Source organism: Denticeps clupeoides, unplaced genomic scaffold, assembly GCF_900700375.1.
Source record: "Denticeps clupeoides unplaced genomic scaffold, fDenClu1.1, whole genome shotgun sequence".
Lineage (NCBI taxonomy): Eukaryota > Metazoa > Chordata > Actinopteri > Clupeiformes > Denticipitidae > Denticeps > Denticeps clupeoides.
In genome coordinates this window covers 16,365-39,394 of record NW_021629957.1, presented here as the reverse complement: position 1 = coordinate 39,394, position 23,030 = coordinate 16,365, and the positions used below count along the sequence as shown (strand labels likewise).

At 39.6% G+C, this 23,030-nt stretch overlaps 18 pseudogenes; all 18 read right to left on the bottom strand.

Moving 5' to 3' along the window:
* Positions 1-617: 617 nt before the first annotated feature.
* On the bottom strand, positions 618-736 carry LOC114778364 (uncharacterized; annotated as a pseudogene).
* A 160-nt stretch (positions 737-896) lies between these two features.
* LOC114778363 (uncharacterized) lies at positions 897-1,015 on the bottom strand (annotated as a pseudogene).
* Positions 1,016-2,083: 1,068 nt separating this feature from the next.
* On the bottom strand, positions 2,084-2,202 carry LOC114778344 (uncharacterized; annotated as a pseudogene).
* A 161-nt stretch (positions 2,203-2,363) lies between these two features.
* Positions 2,364-2,482, bottom strand: LOC114778360 (uncharacterized; annotated as a pseudogene).
* A 1,073-nt stretch (positions 2,483-3,555) lies between these two features.
* Positions 3,556-3,674, bottom strand: LOC114778356 (uncharacterized; annotated as a pseudogene).
* Positions 3,675-3,834: 160 nt separating this feature from the next.
* Positions 3,835-3,953, bottom strand: LOC114778359 (uncharacterized; annotated as a pseudogene).
* A 1,066-nt stretch (positions 3,954-5,019) lies between these two features.
* LOC114778343 (uncharacterized) lies at positions 5,020-5,138 on the bottom strand (annotated as a pseudogene).
* Positions 5,139-5,298: 160 nt separating this feature from the next.
* On the bottom strand, positions 5,299-5,417 carry LOC114778358 (uncharacterized; annotated as a pseudogene).
* Positions 5,418-6,496: 1,079 nt separating this feature from the next.
* Positions 6,497-6,615, bottom strand: LOC114778342 (uncharacterized; annotated as a pseudogene).
* Positions 6,616-6,776: 161 nt separating this feature from the next.
* LOC114778357 (uncharacterized) lies at positions 6,777-6,895 on the bottom strand (annotated as a pseudogene).
* Positions 6,896-7,972: 1,077 nt separating this feature from the next.
* On the bottom strand, positions 7,973-8,091 carry LOC114778341 (uncharacterized; annotated as a pseudogene).
* Positions 8,092-8,250: 159 nt separating this feature from the next.
* Positions 8,251-8,369, bottom strand: LOC114778362 (uncharacterized; annotated as a pseudogene).
* A 1,072-nt stretch (positions 8,370-9,441) lies between these two features.
* LOC114778340 (uncharacterized) lies at positions 9,442-9,560 on the bottom strand (annotated as a pseudogene).
* Positions 9,561-10,918: 1,358 nt separating this feature from the next.
* Positions 10,919-11,037, bottom strand: LOC114778339 (uncharacterized; annotated as a pseudogene).
* A 160-nt stretch (positions 11,038-11,197) lies between these two features.
* Positions 11,198-11,316, bottom strand: LOC114778355 (uncharacterized; annotated as a pseudogene).
* A 1,358-nt stretch (positions 11,317-12,674) lies between these two features.
* On the bottom strand, positions 12,675-12,793 carry LOC114778354 (uncharacterized; annotated as a pseudogene).
* Positions 12,794-14,152: 1,359 nt separating this feature from the next.
* LOC114778361 (uncharacterized) lies at positions 14,153-14,271 on the bottom strand (annotated as a pseudogene).
* Positions 14,272-15,629: 1,358 nt separating this feature from the next.
* On the bottom strand, positions 15,630-15,748 carry LOC114778345 (uncharacterized; annotated as a pseudogene).
* Between the last annotated feature and the right edge of the window lie 7,282 nt (positions 15,749-23,030).

Genomic DNA, 23,030 nt, shown 5'->3' with positions numbered 1-23,030 from the left:
AAAAAAAAAAGGCGGGAAAACATATCAAAGAAACAAAATACCCCTTAACTTCCTTTAAAAAAAGTTAACAAAGTGATGTAAATACTTTCATTTTAAAAGTTTTCAATAGTTAAAGCTTACTGCACCTGGCATTCCTACGTAGTCTCCCATCCAAGTACTAACCAGGCCCAGGCCTTCTTAGCTTCTGAGATCAGACAAGATTGGGCAATCTTCAGCTGGCATGTCTGTAAGCAAACTCTGCTTGAAAATCTTGGACTTTAAACAAAAGGGCTTTGAAAACATTATAAAGTGCAAAAACTCCCGCTTTACTGTCAAATTATGATGGAGAAAAGGCAAAAAAGCTTACAGCACCTGGTATTCACAGGTAGTCTCCCATCCAAGTACTAACCAGGCCCAAGCCTTCTTAGCTGCTGAGATAAGACAAGATTGGGCATTCTTCAGCTGGTTTGTCCGTACACAAACTCTGCTTGAAAATCTTGAACTTTAAACCAAAGGGGCATAAACACATATCAAAGAGTGAAAACTCCCGCTTTACTGTCAAATTATGATGGAAAAAAGGCAAAAAAGTTAACAAAGCCATGTAAATACTTTCATTTTAAAAGTTTTTCAATAGTTAAAGCTTACAGCACCTGGTATTCCCAGGTAGTCTCCCATCCTAGTACTAACCAGGCCCAAGCCTTCTTAGCTTCTGAGATCAGACAAGATTGGGCATTCTTCAGCTGGTTTGTCCGTACACAAACTCTGCTTGAAAATCTTGAACTTTAAACCAAAGGGGCTTGAACACATATCAAAGAGTGAAAACTCCCGCTTTACTGTCAAATTATGATGCAGAAAAGGCAAAAAAAGCTAACAAAGCCATGTAAATACTTTCATTTTAAAAGTTTTTCAATAGTTAAAGCTTACAGCACCTGGCATTCCCAGGTAGTCTCCCATCCAAGTACTAACCAGGCCCAAGCCTTCTTAGCTTCTGAGATCAGACAAGATTGGGCATTCTTCAGCTGGTTTGTCCATACACAAACTCTGCTTGAAAATCTTGAACTTTAAACCAAAAGGGCTTGAACACATATCAAAGAGTTAAAACTCCCGCTTTACTGTCAAATTATGATGGAGAAAAGGCAAAAAGTTGGAGTGGTAAGCTTTTATTTGCAATACAACAAATAAAGTGCACACCTTCTAGAGGCAATGCAATACTGGGTCGATGAATGGAGCGGATGGAGCAGGCCCTATTGCCGACTCCCTGTTCTAAAAATCCGCTTAATATGACATATCAGATATTAAACTGACATCAGGGTGCGTAGCACCTGAAGGCCGAGGGCTGGAAAACCCCACCTAATCGATTCAGCTCCAAGCCTGTGAATGATCGTTGTAGAGCACACACAGACAAAGAAACCTGAAGAGAAGTTAAAAAAAAAAAAAAAAAAAGGCGGGAAAACATATCAAAGAAAGAAAATACCCCTTAACTTACTTTAAAAAAAAGTTAACAAAGTGATGTAAATACTTTCATTTTAAAAGTTTTCAATAGTTAAAGCTTACTGCACCTGGCATTCCTACGTAGTCTCCCATCCAAGTACTAACCAGGCCCAGGCCTTCTTAGCTTCTGAGATCAGACAAGATTGGGCAATCTTCAGCTGGCATGTCTGTAAGCAAACTCTGCTTGAAAATCTTGGACTTTAAACAAAAGGGCTTTGAAAACATTATAAAGTGCGAAAACTCCCGCTTTACTGTCAAATTATGATGGAGAAAAGGCAAAAAAGCTAACAAAGCCATGTAAATACTTTTATTTTAAAAGTTTTTCAATAGTTAAAGCTTACAGCACCTGGTATTCCCAGGTAGTCTCCCATCCAAGTACTAACCAGGCCCAAGCCTTCTTAGCTTCTGAGATAAGACAAGATTGGGCATTCTTCAGCTGGTTTGTCCGTACACAAACTCTGCTTGAAAATCTTGAACTTTAAACCAAAGGGGCTTAAACACATATCAAAGAGTGAAAACTCCCGCTTTACTGTCAAATTATGATGGAGAAAAGGCAAAAAAAGCTAACAAAGCCATGTAAATACTTTCATTTTAAAAGTTTTTCAATAGTTAAAGCTTACAGCACCTGGTATTCCCAGGTAGTCTCCCATCCAAGTACTAACCAGGCCCAAGCCTTCTTAGCTTCTGAGATCAGACAAGATTGGGCATTCTTCAGCTGGTTTGTCCGTACACAAACTCTGCTTGAAAATCTTGAACTTTAAACCAAAGGGGCTTGAAACACATATCAAAGAGTGAAAACTCCCGCTTTACTGTCAAATTATGATGCAGAAAAGGCAAAAAAAGCTAACAAAGCCATGTAAATACTTTCATTTTAAAAGTTTTTCAATAGTTAAAGCTTACAGCACCTGGTATTCCCAGGTAGTCTCCCATCCAAGTACTAACCAGGCCCAAGCCTTCTTAGCTTCTGAGATCAGACAAGATTGGGCATTCTTCAGCTGGTTTGTCCATACACAAACTCTGCTTGAAAATCTTGAACTTTAAACCAAAAGGGCTTGAACACATATCAAAGAGTTAAAACTCCCGCTTTACTGTCAAATTATGATGGAGAAAAGGCAAAAAGTTGGAGTGGTAAGCTTTTATTTGCAATACAACAAATAAAGTGCACACCTTCTAGAGGCAATGCAATACTGGGTCGATGAATGGAGCGGATGGAGCAGGCCCTATTGCCGACTCCCTGTTCTAAAAATCCGCTTAATATGACATATCAGATATTAAACTGACATCAGGGTGCGTAGCACCTGAAGGCCGAGGGCTGGAAAACCCCACCTAATCGATTCAGCTCCAAGCCTGTGAATGATCGTTGTAGAGCACACACAGACAAAGAAACCTGAAGAGAAGTTAAAAAAAAAAAAAAAAAAGAAAAAAGGCGGGAAAACATATCAAAGAAAGAAAATACCCCTTAACTTACTTTAAAAAAAAGTTAACAAAGTGATGTAAATACTTTCATTTTAAAAGTTTTCAATAGTTAAAGCTTACTGCACCTGGCATTCCTACGTAGTCTCCCATCCAAGTACTAACCAGGCCCAGGCCTTCTTAGCTTCTGAGATCAGACAAGATTGGGCAATCTTCAGCTGGCATGTCTGTAAGCAAACTCTGCTTGAAAATCTTGGACTTTAAACAAAAGGGCTTTGAAAACATTATAAAGTGCGAAAACTCCCGCTTTACTGTCAAATTATGATGGAGAAAAGGCAAAAAAGCTAACAAAGCCATGTAAATACTTTTATTTTAAAAGTTTTTCAATAGTTAAAGCTTACAGCACCTGGTATTCCCAGGTAGTCTCCCATCCAAGTACTAACCAGGCCCAAGCCTTCTTAGCTTCTGAGATAAGACAAGATTGGGCATTCTTCAGCTGGTTTGTCCGTACACAAACTCTGCTTGAAAATCTTGAACTTTAAACCAAAGGGGCTTAAACACATATCAAAGAGTGAAAACTCCCGCTTTACTGTCAAATTATGATGGAAAAAAGGCAAAAAAGTTAACAAAGCCATGTAAATACTTTCATTTTAAAAGTTTTTCAATAGTTAAAGCTTACAGCACCTGGTATTCCCAGGTAGTCTCCCATCCTAGTACTAACCAGGCCCAAGCCTTCTTAGCTTCTGAGATCAGACAAGATTGGGCATTCTTCAGCTGGTTTGTCCGTACACAAACTCTGCTTGAAAATCTTGAACTTTAAACCAAAGGGGCTTGAACACATATCAAAGAGTGAAAACTCCCGCTTTACTGTCAAATTATGATGCAGAAAAGGCAAAAAAAGCTAACAAAGCCATGTAAATACTTTCATTTTAAAAGTTTTTCAATAGTTAAAGCTTACAGCACCTGGTATTCCCAGGTAGTCTCCCATCCAAGTACTAACCAGGCCCAAGCCTTCTTAGCTTCTGAGATCAGACAAGATTGGGCATTCTTCAGCTGGTTTGTCCATACACAAACTCTGCTTGAAAATCTTGAACTTTAAACCAAAAGGGCTTGAACACATATCAAAGAGTTAAAACTCCCGCTTTACTGTCAAATTATGATGGAGAAAAGGCAAAAAGTTGGAGTGGTAAGCTTTTATTTGCAATACAACAAATAAAGTGCACACCTTCTAGAGGCAATGCAATACTGGGTCGATGAATGGAGCGGATGGAGCAGGCCCTATTGCCGACTCCCTGTTCTAAAAATCCGCTTAATATGACATATCAGATATTAAACTGACATCAGGGTGCGTAGCACCTGAAGGCCGAGGGCTGGAAAACCCCACCTAATCGATTCAGCTCCAAGCCTGTGAATGATCGTTGTAGAGCACACACAGACAAAGAAACCTGAAGAGAAGTTAAAAAAAAAAAAAAAAAAGGCGGGAAAACATATCAAAGAAAGAAAATACCCCTTAACTTACTTTAAAAAAAAGTTAACAAAGTGATGTAAATACTTTCATTTTAAAAGTTTTCAATAGTTAAAGCTTACTGCACCTGGCATTCCTACGTAGTCTCCCATCCAAGTACTAACCAGGCCCAGGCCTTCTTAGCTTCTGAGATCAGACAAGATTGGGCAATCTTCAGCTGGCATGTCTGTAAGCAAACTCTGCTTGAAAATCTTGGACTTTAAACAAAAGGGCTTTGAAAACATTATAAAGTGCGAAAACTCCCGCTTTACTGTCAAATTATGATGGAGAAAAGGCAAAAAAGCTAACAAAGCCATGTAAATACTTTTATTTTAAAAGTTTTTCAATAGTTAAAGCTTACAGCACCTGGTATTCCCAGGTAGTCTCCCATCCAAGTACTAACCAGGCCCAAGCCTTCTTAGCTTCTGAGATAAGACAAGATTGGGCATTCTTCAGCTGGTTTGTCCGTACACAAACTCTGCTTGAAAATCTTGAACTTTAAACCAAAGGGGCTTAAACACATATCAAAGAGTGAAAACTCCCGCTTTACTGTCAAATTATGATGGAGAAAAGGCAAAAAAGCTAACAAAGCCATGTAAATACTTTCATTTTAAAAGTTTTTCAATAGTTAAAGCTTACAGCACCTGGTATTCCCAGGTAGTCTCCCATCCAAGTACTAACCAGGCCCAAGCCTTCTTAGCTTCTGAGATCAGACAAGATTGGGCATTCTTCAGCTGGTTTGTCCGTACACAAACTCTGCTTGAAAATCTTGAACTTTAAACCAAAGGGGCTTGAACACATATCAAAGAGTGAAAACTCCCGCTTTACTGTCAAATTATGATGCAGAAAAGGCAAAAAAAGCTAACAAAGCCATGTAAATACTTTCATTTTAAAAGTTTTTCAATAGTTAAAGCTTACAGCACCTGGTATTCCCAGGTAGTCTCCCATCCAAGTACTAACCAGGCCCAAGCCTTCTTAGCTTCTGAGATCAGACAAGATTGGGCATTCTTCAGCTGGTTTGTCCATACACAAACTCTGCTTGAAAATCTTGAACTTTAAACCAAAAGGGCTTGAACACATATCAAAGAGTTAAAACTCCCGCTTTACTGTCAAATTATGATGGAGAAAAGGCAAAAAGTTGGAGTGGTAAGCTTTTATTTGCAATACAACAAATAAAGTGCACACCTTCTAGAGGCAATGCAATACTGGGTCGATGAATGGAGCGGATGGAGCAGGCCCTATTGCCGACTCCCTGTTCTAAAAATCCGCTTAATATGACATATCAGATATTAAACTGACATCAGGGTGCGTAGCACCTGAAGGCCGAGGGCTGGAAAACCCCACCTAATCGATTCAGCTCCAAGCCTGTGAATGATCGTTGTAGAGCACACACAGACAAAGAAACCTGAAGAGAAGTTAAAAAAAAAAAAAAAAAAAAAAAAGAAAAAAGGCGGGAAAACATATCAAAGAAAGAAAATACCCCTTAACTTACTTTAAAAAAAGTTAACAAAGTGATGTAAATACTTTCATTTTAAAAGTTTTCAATAGTTAAAGCTTACTGCACCTGGCATTCCTACGTAGTCTCCCATCCAAGTACTAACCAGGCCCAGGCCTTCTTAGCTTCTGAGATCAGACAAGATTGGGCAATCTTCAGCTGGCATGTCTGTAAGCAAACTCTGCTTGAAAATCTTGGACTTTAAACAAAAGGGCTTTGAAAACATTATAAAGTGCGAAAACTCCCGCTTTACTGTCAAATTATGATGGAGAAAAGGCAAAAAAGCTAACAAAGCCATGTAAATACTTTTATTTTAAAAGTTTTTCAATAGTTAAAGCTTACAGCACCTGGTATTCCCAGGTAGTCTCCCATCCAAGTACTAACCAGGCCCAAGCCTTCTTAGCTTCTGAGATAAGACAAGATTGGGCATTCTTCAGCTGGTTTGTCCGTACACAAACTCTGCTTGAAAATCTTGAACTTTAAACCAAAGGGGCTTAAACACATATCAAAGAGTGAAAACTCCCGCTTTACTGTCAAATTATGATGGAAAAAAAGGCAAAAAAGTTAACAAAGCCATGTAAATACTTTCATTTTAAAAGTTTTTCAATAGTTAAAGCTTACAGCACCTGGTATTCCCAGGTAGTCTCCCATCCAAGTACTAACCAGGCCCAAGCCTTCTTAGCTTCTGAGATCAGACAAGATTGGGCATTCTTCAGCTGGTTTGTCCGTACACAAACTCTGCTTGAAAATCTTGAACTTTAAACCAAAGGGGCTTGAAACACATATCAAAGAGTGAAAACTCCCGCTTTACTGTCAAATTATGATGCAGAAAAGGCAAAAAAAGCTAACAAAGCCATGTAAATACTTTCATTTTAAAAGTTTTTCAATAGTTAAAGCTTACAGCACCTGGTATTCCCAGGTAGTCTCCCATCCAAGTACTAACCAGGCCCAAGCCTTCTTAGCTTCTGAGATCAGACAAGATTGGGCATTCTTCAGCTGGTTTGTCCATACACAAACTCTGCTTGAAAATCTTGAACTTTAAACCAAAAGGGCTTGAACACATATCAAAGAGTTAAAACTCCCGCTTTACTGTCAAATTATGATGGAGAAAAGGCAAAAAGTTGGAGTGGTAAGCTTTTATTTGCAATACAACAAATAAAGTGCACACCTTCTAGAGGCAATGCAATACTGGGTCGATGAATGGAGCGGATGGAGCAGGCCCTATTGCCGACTCCCTGTTCTAAAAATCCGCTTAATATGACATATCAGATATTAAACTGACATCAGGGTGCGTAGCACCTGAAGGCCGAGGGCTGGAAAACCCCACCTAATCGATTCAGCTCCAAGCCTGTGAATGATCGTTGTAGAGCACACACAGACAAAGAAACCTGAAGAGAAGTTAAAAAAAAAAAAAAAAAAAAAGAAAAAAGGCGGGAAAACATATCAAAGAAAGAAAATACCCCTTAACTTACTTTAAAAAAAAGTTAACAAAGTGATGTAAATACTTTCATTTTAAAAGTTTTCAATAGTTAAAGCTTACTGCACCTGGCATTCCTACGTAGTCTCCCATCCAAGTACTAACCAGGCCCAGGCCTTCTTAGCTTCTGAGATCAGACAAGATTGGGCAATCTTCAGCTGGCATGTCTGTAAGCAAACTCTGCTTGAAAATCTTGGACTTTAAACAAAAGGGCTTTGAAAACATTATAAAGTGCGAAAACTCCCGCTTTACTGTCAAATTATGATGGAGAAAAGGCAAAAAAGCTAACAAAGCCATGTAAATACTTTTATTTTAAAAGTTTTTCAATAGTTAAAGCTTACAGCACCTGGTATTCCCAGGTAGTCTCCCATCCAAGTACTAACCAGGCCCAAGCCTTCTTAGCTTCTGAGATAAGACAAGATTGGGCATTCTTCAGCTGGTTTGTCCGTACACAAACTCTGCTTGAAAATCTTGAACTTTAAACCAAAGGGGCTTAAACACATATCAAAGAGTGAAAACTCCCGCTTTACTGTCAAATTATGATGGAGAAAAAGGCAAAAAAGTTAACAAAGCCATGTAAATACTTTCATTTTAAAAGTTTTTCAATAGTTAAAGCTTACAGCACCTGGTATTCCCAGGTAGTCTCCCATCCAAGTACTAACCAGGCCCAAGCCTTCTTAGCTTCTGAGATCAGACAAGATTGGGCATTCTTCAGCTGGTTTGTCCGTACACAAACTCTGCTTGAAAATCTTGAACTTTAAACCAAAGGGGCTTGAACACATATCAAGAGTGAAAACTCCCGCTTTACTGTCAAATTATGATGCAGAAAAGGCAAAAAAAGCTAACAAAGCCATGTAAATACTTTCATTTTAAAAGTTTTTCAATAGTTAAAGCTTACAGCACCTGGCATTCCCAGGTAGTCTCCCATCCAAGTACTAACCAGGCCCAAGCCTTCTTAGCTTCTGAGATCAGACAAGATTGGGCATTCTTCAGCTGGTTTGTCCATACACAAACTCTGCTTGAAAATCTTGAACTTTAAACCAAAAGGGCTTGAACACATATCAAAGAGTTAAAACTCCCGCTTTACTGTCAAATTATGATGGAGAAAAGGCAAAAAGTTGGAGTGGTAAGCTTTTATTTGCAATACAACAAATAAAGTGCACACCTTCTAGAGGCAATGCAATACTGGGTCGATGAATGGAGCGGATGGAGCAGGCCCTATTGCCGACTCCCTGTTCTAAAAATCCGCTTAATATGACATATCAGATATTAAACTGACATCAGGGTGCGTAGCACCTGAAGGCCGAGGGCTGGAAAACCCCACCTAATCGATTCAGCTCCAAGCCTGTGAATGATCGTTGTAGAGCACACACAGACAAAGAAACCTGAAGAGAAGTTAAAAAAAAAAAAAAAAAAGAAAAAAGGCGGGAAAACATATCAAAGAAAGAAAATACCCCTTAACTTACTTTAAAAAAAGTTAACAAAGTGATGTAAATACTTTCATTTTAAAAGTTTTCAATAGTTAAAGCTTACTGCACCTGGCATTCCTACGTAGTCTCCCATCCAAGTACTAACCAGGCCCAGGCCTTCTTAGCTTCTGAGATCAGACAAGATTGGGCAATCTTCAGCTGGCATGTCTGTAAGCAAACTCTGCTTGAAAATCTTGGACTTTAAACAAAAGGGCTTTGAAAACATTATAAAGTGCGAAAACTCCCGCTTTACTGTCAAATTATGATGGAGAAAAGGCAAAAAAGCTAACAAAGCCATGTAAATACTTTTATTTTAAAAGTTTTTCAATAGTTAAAGCTTACAGCACCTGGTATTCCCAGGTAGTCTCCCATCCAAGTACTAACCAGGCCCAAGCCTTCTTAGCTTCTGAGATAAGACAAGATTGGGCATTCTTCAGCTGGTTTGTCCGTACACAAACTCTGCTTGAAAATCTTGAACTTTAAACCAAAGGGGCTTAAACACATATCAAAGAGTGAAAACTCCCGCTTTACTGTCAAATTATGATGGAGAAAAGGCAAAAAAGTTAACAAAGCCATGTAAATACTTTCATTTTAAAAGTTTTTCAATAGTTAAAGCTTACAGCACCTGGTATTCCCAGGTAGTCTCCCATCCAAGTACTAACCAGGCCCAAGCCTTCTTAGCTTCTGAGATCAGACAAGATTGGGCATTCTTCAGCTGGTTTGTCCGTACACAAACTCTGCTTGAAAATCTTGAACTTTAAACCAAAGGGGCTTGAACACATATCAAAGAGTGAAAACTCCCGCTTTACTGTCAAATTATGATGCAGAAAAGGCAAAAAAAGCTAACAAAGCCATGTAAATACTTTCATTTTAAAAGTTTTTCAATAGTTAAAGCTTACAGCACCTGGCTATTCCCAGGTAGTCTCCCATCCAAGTACTAACCAGGCCCAAGCCTTCTTAGCTTCTGAGATCAGACAAGATTGGGCATTCTTCAGCTGGTTTGTCCATACACAAACTCTGCTTGAAAATCTTGAACTTTAAACCAAAAGGGCTTGAACACATATCAAAGAGTTAAAACTCCCGCTTTACTGTCAAATTATGATGGAGAAAAGGCAAAAAGTTGGAGTGGTAAGCTTTTATTTGCAATACAACAAATAAAGTGCACACCTTCTAGAGGCAATGCAATACTGGGTCGATGAATGGAGCGGATGGAGCAGGCCCTATTGCCGACTCCCTGTTCTAAAAATCCGCTTAATATGACATATCAGATATTAAACTGACATCAGGGTGCGTAGCACCTGAAGGCCGAGGGCTGGAAAACCCCACCTAATCGATTCAGCTCCAAGCCTGTGAATGATCGTTGTAGAGCACACACAGACAAAGAAACCTGAAGAGAAGTTAAAAAAAAAAAAAAAAAAAAAAAGAAAAAAGGCGGGAAAACATATCAAAGAAAGAAAATACCCCTTAACTTACTTTAAAAAAAAGTTAACAAAGTGATGTAAATACTTTCATTTTAAAAGTTTTCAATAGTTAAAGCTTACTGCACCTGGCATTCCTACGTAGTCTCCCATCCAAGTACTAACCAGGCCCAGGCCTTCTTAGCTTCTGAGATCAGACAAGATTGGGCAATCTTCAGCTGGCATGTCTGTAAGCAAACTCTGCTTGAAAATCTTGGACTTTAAACAAAAGGGCTTTGAAAACATTATAAAGTGCGAAAACTCCCGCTTTACTGTCAAATTATGATGGAGAAAAGGCAAAAAAGCTAACAAAGCCATGTAAATACTTTTATTTTAAAAGTTTTTCAATAGTTAAAGCTTACAGCACCTGGTATTCCCAGGTAGTCTCCCATCCAAGTACTAACCAGGCCCAAGCCTTCTTAGCTTCTGAGATAAGACAAGATTGGGCATTCTTCAGCTGGTTTGTCCGTACACAAACTCTGCTTGAAAATCTTGAACTTTAAACCAAAGGGGCTTAAACACATATCAAAGAGTGAAAACTCCCGCTTTACTGTCAAATTATGATGGAGAAAAGGCAAAAAAGTTAACAAAGCCATGTAAATACTTTCATTTTAAAAGTTTTTCAATAGTTAAAGCTTACAGCACCTGGTATTCCCAGGTAGTCTCCCATCCAAGTACTAACCAGGCCCAAGCCTTCTTAGCTTCTGAGATCAGACAAGATTGGGCATTCTTCAGCTGGTTTGTCCGTACACAAACTCTGCTTGAAAATCTTGAACTTTAAACCAAAGGGGCTTGAACACATATCAAAGAGTGAAAACTCCCGCTTTACTGTCAAATTATGATGCAGAAAAGGCAAAAAAAGCTAACAAAGCCATGTAAATACTTTCATTTTAAAAGTTTTTCAATAGTTAAAGCTTACAGCACCTGGTATTCCCAGGTAGTCTCCCATCCAAGTACTAACCAGGCCCAAGCCTTCTTAGCTTCTGAGATCAGACAAGATTGGGCATTCTTCAGCTGGTTTGTCCATACACAAACTCTGCTTGAAAATCTTGAACTTTAAACCAAAAGGGCTTGAACACATATCAAAGAGTTAAAACTCCCGCTTTACTGTCAAATTATGATGGAGAAAAGGCAAAAAGTTGGAGTGGTAAGCTTTTATTTGCAATACAACAAATAAAGTGCACACCTTCTAGAGGCAATGCAATACTGGGTCGATGAATGGAGCGGATGGAGCAGGCCCTATTGCCGACTCCCTGTTCTAAAAATCCGCTTAATATGACATATCAGATATTAAACTGACATCAGGGTGCGTAGCACCTGAAGGCCGAGGGCTGGAAAACCCCACCTAATCGATTCAGCTCCAAGCCTGTGAATGATCGTTGTAGAGCACACACAGACAAAGAAACCTGAAGAGAAGTTAAAAAAAAAAAAAAAAAAAAAAAAAAAAAAGGCGGGAAAACATATCAAAGAAAGAAAATACCCCTTAACTTACTTTAAAAAAAAGTTAACAAAGTGATGTAAATACTTTCATTTTAAAAGTTTTCAATAGTTAAAGCTTACTGCACCTGGCATTCCTACGTAGTCTCCCATCCAAGTACTAACCAGGCCCAGGCCTTCTTAGCTTCTGAGATCAGACAAGATTGGGCAATCTTCAGCTGGCATGTCTGTAAGCAAACTCTGCTTGAAAATCTTGGACTTTAAACAAAAGGGCTTTGAAAACATTATAAAGTGCGAAAACTCCCGCTTTACTGTCAAATTATGATGGAGAAAAGGCAAAAAAGCTAACAAAGCCATGTAAATACTTTTATTTTAAAAGTTTTTCAATAGTTAAAGCTTACAGCACCTGGTATTCCCAGGTAGTCTCCCATCCAAGTACTAACCAGGCCCAAGCCTTCTTAGCTTCTGAGATAAGACAAGATTGGGCATTCTTCAGCTGGTTTGTCCGTACACAAACTCTGCTTGAAAATCTTGAACTTTAAACCAAAGGGGCTTAAACACATATCAAAGAGTGAAAACTCCCGCTTTACTGTCAAATTATGATGGAGAAAAGGCAAAAAAGCTAACAAAGCCATGTAAATACTTTCATTTTAAAAGTTTTTCAATAGTTAAAGCTTACAGCACCTGGTATTCCCAGGTAGTCTCCCATCCTAAGTACTAACCAGGCCCAAGCCTTCTTAGCTTCTGAGATCAGACAAGATTGGGCATTCTTCAGCTGGTTTGTCCGTACACAAACTCTGCTTGAAAATCTTGAACTTTAAACCAAAGGGGCTTGAACACATATCAATGAGTGAAAACTCCCGCTTTACTGTCAAATTATGATGCAGAAAAGGCAAAAAAAGCTAACAAAGCCATGTAAATACTTTCATTTTAAAAGTTTTTCAATAGTTAAAGCTTACAGCACCTGGTATTCCCAGGTAGTCTCCCATCCAAGTACTAACCAGGCCCAAGCCTTCTTAGCTTCTGAGATCAGACAAGATTGGGCATTCTTCAGCTGGTTTGTCCATACACAAACTCTGCTTGAAAATCTTGAACTTTAAACCAAAAGGGCTTGAACACATATCAAAGAGTTAAAACTCCCGCTTTACTGTCAAATTATGATGGAGAAAAGGCAAAAAGTTGGAGTGGTAAGCTTTTATTTGCAATACAACAAATAAAGTGCACACCTTCTAGAGGCAATGCAATACTGGGTCGATGAATGGAGCGGATGGAGCAGGCCCTATTGCCGACTCCCTGTTCTAAAAATCCGCTTAATATGACATATCAGATATTAAACTGACATCAGGGTGCGTAGCACCTGAAGGCCGAGGGCTGGAAAACCCCACCTAATCGATTCAGCTCCAAGCCTGTGAATGATCGTTGTAGAGCACACACAGACAAAGAAACCTGAAGAGAAGTTAAAAAAAAAAAAAAAAAAAAAAAAGAAAAAAGGCGGGAAAACATATCAAAGAAAGAAAATACCCCTTAACTTACTTTAAAAAAAAGTTAACAAAGTGATGTAAATACTTTCATTTTAAAAGTTTTCAATAGTTAAAGCTTACTGCACCTGGCATTCCTACGTAGTCTCCCATCCAAGTACTAACCAGGCCCAGGCCTTCTTAGCTTCTGAGATCAGACAAGATTGGGCAATCTTCAGCTGGCATGTCTGTAAGCAAACTCTGCTTGAAAATCTTGGACTTTAAACAAAAGGGCTTTGAAAACATTATAAAGTGCGAAAACTCCCGCTTTACTGTCAAATTATGATGGAGAAAAGGCAAAAAAGCTAACAAAGCCATGTAAATACTTTTATTTTAAAAGTTTTTCAATAGTTAAAGCTTACAGCACCTGGTATTCCCAGGTAGTCTCCCATCCAAGTACTAACCAGGCCCAAGCCTTCTTAGCTTCTGAGATAAGACAAGATTGGGCATTCTTCAGCTGGTTTGTCCGTACACAAACTCTGCTTGAAAATCTTGAACTTTAAACCAAAGGGGCTTAAACACATATCAAAGAGTGAAAACTCCCGCTTTACTGTCAAATTATGATGGAAAAAAGGCAAAAAAGTTAACAAAGCCATGTAAATACTTTCATTTTAAAAGTTTTTCAATAGTTAAAGCTTACAGCACCTGGTATTCCCAGGTAGTCTCCCATCCTAAGTACTAACCAGGCCCAAGCCTTCTTAGCTTCTGAGATCAGACAAGATTGGGCATTCTTCAGCTGGTTTGTCCGTACACAAACTCTGCTTGAAAATCTTGAACTTTAAACCAAAGGGGCTTGAACACATATCAAAGAGTGAAAACTCCCGCTTTACTGTCAAATTATGATGCAGAAAAGGCAAAAAAAGCTAACAAAGCCATGTAAATACTTTCATTTTAAAAGTTTTTCAATAGTTAAAGCTTACAGCACCTGGCATTCCCAGGTAGTCTCCCATCCAAGTACTAACCAGGCCCAAGCCTTCTTAGCTTCTGAGATCAGACAAGATTGGGCATTCTTCAGCTGGTTTGTCCATACACAAACTCTGCTTGAAAATCTTTAATTTTAAACCAAAAGGTCTTGAACACATATCAAAGAGTTAAAACTCCCGCTTTACTGTCAAATTATGATGGAGAAAAGGCAAAAAGTTGGAGTGGTAAGCTTTTATTTGCAATACAACAAATAAAGTGCACACCTTCTAGAGGCAATGCAATACTGGGTCGATGAATGGAGCGGATGGAGCAGGGCCTATTGCCGACTCCCTGTTCTAAAAATCCGCTTAATATGACATATCAGATATTAAACTGACATCAGGGTACGTAGCACCTGAAGGCCGAGGGCTGGAAAACCCCACCTAATCGATTCAGCTCCAAGCCTGTGAATGATCGTTGTAGAGCACACACAGACAAAGAAACCTGAAGAGAGGTTAAAAAAAAAAAAAAAAAAAAAAAAGAAAAAAGGCGGGAAAACATATCAAAGAAAGAAAATACCCCTTAACTTACTTTAAAAAAAAGTTAACAAAGTGATGTAAATACTTTCATTTTGAAAGTTTTCAATAGTTAAAGCTTACTGCACCTGGCATTCCTACGTAGTCTCCCATCCAAGTACTAACCAGGCCCAGGCCTTCTTAGCTTCTGAGATCAGACAAGATTGGGCAATCTTCAGCTGGCATGTCTGTAAGCAAACTCTGCTTGAAAATCTTGGACTTTAAACAAAAGGGCTTTGAAAACATTATAAAGTGCGAAAACTCCCGCTTTACTGTCAAATTATGATGGAGAAAAGGCAAAAAAGCTAACAAAGCCATGTAAATACTTTTATTTTAAAAGTTTTTCAATAGTTAAAGCTTACAGCACCTGGTATTTCCAGGTAGTCTCCCATCCAAGTACTAACCAGGCCCAAGCCTTCTTAGCTTCTGAGATAAGACAAGATTGGGCATTCTTCAGCTGGTTTGTCCGTACACAAACTCTGCTTGAAAATCTTGAACTTTAAACCAAAGGGGCTTAAACACATATCAAAGAGTGAAAAATCCCGCTTTACTGTCAAATTATGATGGAGAAAAGGCAAAAAAGCTAACAAAGCCATGTAAATACTTTTATTTTAAATTTTTTTCAATAGTTAAAGCTTACAGCACCTGGTATTCCCAGGTAGTCTCCCATCCAAGTACTAACCAGGCCCAAGCCTTCTTAGCTTCTGAGATCAGACAACATTGGGCATTCTTCAGCTGGTTTGTCTGTACACAAACTCTGCTTGAAAACCTTGAACTTTAAACCAAAAGGGCTTTGATAACATTATAATGTGCGAAAACTCCCGCTTTACTGTCAAATTATGATGGAGAAAAGGCAAAAAAGCTAAGAAAGCCATGTAAATACTTTTATTTTAAAAGTTTTTCAATAGTTAAAGCTTACAGCACCTGGTATTCCCAGGTAGTCTCCCATCCAAGTACTAACCAGGCCCAGGCCTTCTTAGCTTCTGAGATCAGACAAGATTGGGCAATCTTCAGCTGGCATGTCTGTAAGCAAACTCTGCTTGAAAATCTTGGACTTTAAACAAAAGGGCTTTGAAAACATTATAAAGTGCGAAAACTCCCGCTTTACTGTCAAATTATGATGGAGAAAAGGCAAAAAAGCTAACAAAGCCATTGTTAGGTTTATCTGTCAGTATAACATTTACTAAACAAAGAGAAGAAAGACACAAAGCATTTGAGTCCGTTTTACTTGCAAGGAGAGCGAATGGAAGTCACGCCTTACAACAGGCTTCCAAAAGCTCTGGCGTCCTTCATCGCATCTCCTTCTTTTATTTGGTAGGTTCATTAGGGTTCACATAAAATCACACCATATTAGTTAATAATTGTGTATTACACGTAGTCTTATGCATTGATCTTTTGGTCGAGTCATGGTGACATGGTGACACGTTCATCTTCGTCTGTAGATTCTTCAGGTGATTGGACTCTGGTTCATCATGGTCTGCTTGTTGTTGGTCCTCAGGTCGCGGTCATGCAGTCCTGCAAACTTAAAACCTTTGCTTTGAGGTTTGTTAATGATTAAGAGTTGTCAGTAATATTCCAAGGATTAATACATATTCGTGCTTAAAGGATATGAATAAAAGAAGTAATTACATGATAACATATATACATTTTTCCAACATTTCCCTCCTGTTTATCATGTTATTTACTCTTTTGTTAGCTTCCCTAATAATCTCTTCCTTTAGGATTTTCAACTATTAGTTCATACAATGAGAAATACATTTACACACAAAAGGTCAGTCGTCTTTTTCTTGTAGAGGACTCTCTTGAAAAAGTTGAGTTAGCTTGAAGTCACTAAAATCATAGCTCCCGTAAAATTCTTCATTTTCCAAAAGTGGGTACGCCTGTGTAGGCTCAACATCCCTTGGTGATAAGGCGGTAGTGATGAGACGGTTCACAAGACTGCGTAGACAGGGAATACAACAACATCCACACAATGTCAGAATTGCTGCAAATACAGCCATTGAAACTAAAACAGATTGAACTAGAGCTCTGTATTTCCCAAATACTTTCATCCAGGAATCCCACATGGTCGTTTCCACTCCCGAATGCTCCTTCATCTTCCGGTTGAGGGTGCGTAGGCCGTCAATGGCCATTGTCAGACTGCCTCCTGCAGCTGTGTTGTTTGGTATGAAAGAACAACATTGCTCTCCAAACATTCCACAAACCCCATTTTTTTCCGCTAGGAGCATATCAAGAGCAATCCTGTTCTGAAAAGTCATGAGGGAGGTAGTAGATAATTGCTCATGCATGGCCTCAAAACCGTCTTGTGTCCAATTACCTAATTTCTGTACATTGTAATGGATGTAATTGATTCTGTCCACGTTCTTGTTAATCGTACACCACCAACACAAGGCTGATTCAAATCCTGCTGCTACTTGATTTGCCAACTTATATTCATCAGGAACCCCCCTGGGAACCCCAATTGCGTCTATGTACGTTGGGTCAGTTAACTTCTCCCAGGGTGCAAGTGATCGCTTTGTTCTGTGCCAATCTGCAGGTACCAAGCTATCCAATTTCGTTAAAAGGTCACTTATAGTGGTTGGAAATATTGAGACAGGTAGTAAAAGGGTTACTAATGCACACAGTCCTTTGGTGTCTGAGGGCAATCGATCGTATAACTTATTTTCCCCACACCACCACCATATGTCGCTTCGAGATTGTGGGGTAAAGATAGGCCCAACAGGTATTATTGTAAGACACCAATCTCTTGGTGTCCCTTCCCCGAGTAGTTCCTTTCTTCCCGTTATATTAATACATGTAAAATTTCCTTGTGCTACTTTACTGGAGAAAACAGGTTTCCAACTTTCTGGTCCTGTTAGAGGATATGTTAAATCCCACTTTTTGCAACGATTGTCTGGATATGTTTTGTTCATTACTTCTACAACACATTCATCCGTTATAACTGCGGGTATTACTTGTAATAATGGTCGTGGTCCCAAGCAAACTACACAGTCTTGTTGAGTGGCATTAGCTGCTTGTTCTGCTAGGAGAAGCCAATTATTGTATTTACCAGTTATTCCTGTTGTTACTCTAAACCACTCATCAGAAGGTTGACTTTCATCCAATACTCTAACTAGTATACCCTTGTCACTTAAATTTTGGATTGTTTCAGTTTTATTTGATTTAGGTTCTAGTAGTTGACATATTCGAAATGGAAAATAAGGTGGATTAGTAGTATAAGGCCATAAAAGAAATACCCAACATTTTTCTCCTCTCTCTTGTTGATCGGTATGGTACATTTCAGGGGTGTTTGGTGGCCACAAGTCCAATTTGGTAAGATTGATGTATATTTCAAATGCAAGACCTTGAGTGGAGGGATTGGTCATCACAAAAGAGATTATTTGTCTATGGTGTATCGCAGCAGGGTTAGTAGTCCACGTTTTCCAATCAAAACCCACTGGGTCCGCTACCAAAGAGTCCCACTTTAATTTATTAGTTATATACCATGGATATGGTAGATAATTGCTCGCTTTGTGTCCCTTATGGTTAAGGACAGTAATTGGTATTGTGGCCACCGAAACAGTATTAGCTCTTACACACACTGTTGGTATAGTACGAAGGTGTAATGCTTCTATCCCGTTGCCAGTATCATTGCATCGGTCGGAGTCAAATATGTGTCTGGACGTTCCTTTTGGTGCAGCTCTCGCCCTCCTGGGTATAGCCCCCTGTTGTTTCTCTATACCTTTTTTCCACATTACCACCCATACTGTTGCTATGAACATTACACAAAGTATTATCAAGCCCGTTCTTTGACATGGTTTATAGCCCTTATAATTCATTTCTGCCAACCTTTTCCCCTTACTGCCTCTTCTAGGATTGGTGTCTGTAAAGTGTTCTTCACTGACTTTCGGGTCTACCCAGATTCTATACGTCTGAGTCCACCCTATTATCAGACTTTTGCTCACCTTTCCCGTCGGCAGGGTTTGCAGAAATGACCTTTTTACAATGTGACTGATGTATCCAAGTACCCCTCTCTGTTATTTTAACAGCCGTCGGTGTCGTCAGGATCACTTGGTAGGGCCCTTCCCACTTCGGTGAGTGCCAATGCTTCCGTTTTATGCTCTTTACTAGCACCCAGTCTCCGGGCTCCACCTGTAGGGGTTCCTGCTGAGAAATAGGGAGTTTGTCATCAGGAGTACTTTGTTTCTGTGTTTCTAACATTTTTCTCATGTAGTCCGCTAGTGTCATGTCTTCCTCTGTTTCCCATTGGTTTTGAAAGTAAGGTAATCTATATGGTCTTCCAAACAGGGTTTCATAAGGGGTTAAACCAGTTGTGCTAGTAATATTGATGTATAGTTTTACTAACTCTAAACATTGTGTCCATGGTCGATGTGTTTCTTCCATACACTTTTTTAGTCTATTTTTTATAGTTCCATTCATTCGTTCCACTAATCCTGCACTCTGTGGATGATAACTGCAGTGATTTTTCAAATTAATGTGAAACATTTTTCCTATATTAGTTACCATCTGATTTACAAAATGAGTCCCGTTATCGCTGTATATTTTTTCAGGTATTCCATAGCGTGGAATAATATCTTTACATAAGGCTTTTGCTACTGTCAATGCATCTGGATGTTTGGTTGGAAATAGTTCTATCCATTTAGAGAATGCATCTATAATGACTAAACAGTATTCCTTTCCTTCACTTTTACTGAGTTGGATAAAATCCATGTGTATTGTTTGGAATGGGTATTGTGGTTTTGGAAACTGCCCACGTTTTGGTCTTAAATTACCTTGCGCGTTATGTTTTGCACATATCAAACATGCTCTACAAAAGTTTTTTGAATATAGGTTAAACCCATATGTGGTGAAATTTTTTTGTACCAGTCCTACCATCCCTCCTGTTGAGACATGTGATTGCCCATGGCTCAATATTGCAGCCCATTTATACATATTCTTTGGTAGGATTGGTTTCCCCCGGGGTCACACATAAATTTTGTTTTGTTTTGTAGCCCCATGCTTTATCCATGTGTCTATCTCATGTGGTGTGCTTTGTTGTTGCATGTCAATGAGAATGTCAGAAGTTATCAATTGGTCTTGGTCTGTAAACAAAACTTGTATACTTTGTTCAGCAGCTTGTTTCGCTATGCGGTCAGCGAAGGCATTACCGAGTGAAATTGTGTCTTTGGAATTTGTGTGTGCTGCACATTTACATACAGCTAATGTAGCAGGTAGATGGACAGCTTTTAACAATTCTTTTAGTAATTGAGCGTGAGTCACTGGTTTCCCAGTAGATGTGACCATTCCTCGGTTATGCCAATACTGAGCAAATGTGTGAACTGTAGCAAATGCATATTGACTGTCAGTATAAATGGTGACATCTTTCCCTTTCATTAATTTACATGCCTCAGTCAGAGCGACAATCTCGGCAGCTTGTGCTGAAAAAGTTGATGGCAAGTGTCCAGCTTTAAGTACGGTGTCTATTGTTACTACAGCATAACCCGTTAGTGTTTTACCCAAATCATTTTTCCTTGAAGAGCCATCAACGAACACTACCTCTCCCTGAGACAAAGGTTGGTCGCTTAAATCTAACCTAGATTTAGCTGTGTGTTCTGCTAGTGCTTGGCAGTCGTGTTGCTCTCCATCATCAGGTAAGGGTAGCAATGTGGCTGGGTTCAATGTGGTGCATCGTTCGATGGTGAGGTGTGGCTGCGACAGCAGCGTGGCCATGCAGGAGAGGTGTCTTGCAGGTGATAAAAAGATCATGTTAGTTTGCAGTAGTAAAGCCGCTACTGCGTGTGGGACCTTAAGGGTCAATGGGTGGAATAGAACTATTCCGGCACTGACTTCTACTGCCATTGACGCTGCTATCACCGCTCTCACACAATGTGGTAATGCGCAAGCTACATTATCTAATTTGGAAGAAAAATAAGCTATTGGTCTCAATTAATCTCCATGTTGTTGACTTAAAACAGAAGTCATGTACTTGTCTTTGCAGTCCACCATCTGTATAAACGGTTTACTATAATTTGGCAAGGCTAAAGCTAAACTGGAGGTCAGTGCTTGTTTAATATCACAAAAAGCTTTCTCTGCATCTGACGTCCAGTTCAGTGGTGATGTCATTTTTAGGTCTTCAGAGTAAATTAAAGCTGTGAGTGGGGAAGTAATTTCCGCGTAGTTTGGAACCCAACTTCTACAATAATTGGTCAAGCCTAAGAATGACATCATTTGTTTCTTAGTAATTGGTTTTGGCGCCTGTAGGACTGCTGTTTTCCGTTCTTCTAGAATAGTTCTGCCACCTGCACTAAGGTGGTGGCCTAGATATTTGACCTGTGGTTTCCATAATTGTAGTTTGTTTTTACTGACTTTGTGCCCCTCCTGAGCTAGGTGTTTAAAAAGGGCCACAGTGTCTTTTTTGCATATTTCTAGACTCGGAGAAGCCACTAATATATCGTCAACATAGAGTAGTATTTGACTTCCCCCAGGTGGCTGAAATTTGGACATGCTAGCATGCATGGCTTGTGAATATATAGTAGGGCTTTCGCAGTAGCCCTGGGGAAGTCTAGTATAGGTGTATCGTTTCCCCCTGAATGTGAAAGCAAACCAAAATTGGCTGTCTTTGTCAATGGGAATGGAGAAAAAGGCATTACTAATGTCAACCACAGTAAATATTTGTGCATCTGATCTTAAAGAATTCAGCAATGTGTGTGGGTCAGGAACACATGGAGCCCGTTGTGTTACTGCAGCATTTACTGCCTGCAGATCCTGTACCATCCTCCATCCCGTTGAAGGAGCTTGCTTTTTCACTGGGAATATTGGTGTGTTGCAGGGGGAATCGTCACATTCTATAATAACCCCTGCTCGTTGTAAATCATGTATTACTGGTGTTATGCCTTCTAGTGCATCAGGTTTAAGTGGATATTGTCGTATGCAGGGTCGATATTCTGTTTTGGGTCTGATTTGTACTGGCAATATTCCTTTTATCAGTCCAACATCAGACGGTCCTTGTGACCACAATGATTGAGGTACTTGAGCTAGTTGTGATTCATCTTCTTCAGTTAGTAGAAGATGTCACTGGTGTCCGGAGTCTATACGTACTCCAGCCTTGGTCTGTATTGTCCAATACAGCCATTTCCTGGTCAAGCCTGTGTGAGCGCTATGTTCCAATTGGTCGCCTATGTCTGTCCAATCCGTTGCACTGTCACCTTCTTGAACTATGTTACCCAACGACTTCCAACCCCTCTCCTTGTTTTTATACAATGAGATGTGAGGTGGGTACCATCCCCGGAGCATGGCTCTGAGTGGGGTGGGTAAGGTGACCTCTGCCACCACGTTACCTTGCCCGTCCGAGTAAACGCAAGAAATTGTTATGGTTGTTGGGGTGAGTTGTGACAGTTTCTTTTCATATGTTGGATCAGGCCCAGGAGTGGTTTTGTACCACATGGTGACGTGTAGTTCATCAGAGGGCATGGGTTCCACATCTGTCATGATAGGTTGACAGTGTCCCACTTGTCCTCCTACCTTTAGCAATTCAGTTCCCACCTTATGAGGTTCTTGGTCAGATATGTCGAGTGTGTAGTAAAAATTTGGAACGCGTCTTCCTTCTAGGGGGAAAAGGTCACCTCGTTGTAGCTCGGCTCTGCGTTTGATGACCAGTCTCCCCCCAGGAGTGGAGACAAGCGCCAAACCTAGATTGAGTAAGCCATCTCTTCCCAACAAATTAACAGGACATTCTGGCATAAAAAGGATGGACATTTTGCATGATATACCTTTAGGATCTCTTACCCAAACTGGTTTAGAAGCAGTGACTACAGTTTTACCCCCATTAGCTGATCGTACAATTACTACCTCATCACTTAGTTCACTATAGGGTATGTGTTCCTTACATGTAGTTCTGCATGCTCCAGAGTCACAGAGGAATGTGATTTCTTTCCCATTTACCATTAAGACTATTTCTAGTCTTTCTTGATTTAAAGAAAAAATTTCTTCCAAATTTAAATCCACATGAGTTTCATCCTCTGTGGACTTTGGACCATGCAGTTTCTGTTCCAGTCATGCTGTGTTATCTTTTGGCCCTGAACGACAGTCTTTGGCAATATGCCCAGGCTTCCCGCAAGACCAGCAGCCTGCTCCCCATTGGTTACGTGGTGTCCACCCTCGTCCCTGGATACCTCCTCTCCTTCCTACTCTGCCCTTTTGGAAGTGTCCTCTCTGTCTCCCTCTACCTCGGCTGTCCTGGTAAAATGTTTCCGCGTCAGTCCCGATACTTCCCCAAAAGGTGTCCGGTTTCTTTGTAAGTTTATCTTTTATTTTTTTAGTTCTTATTAATTTGTC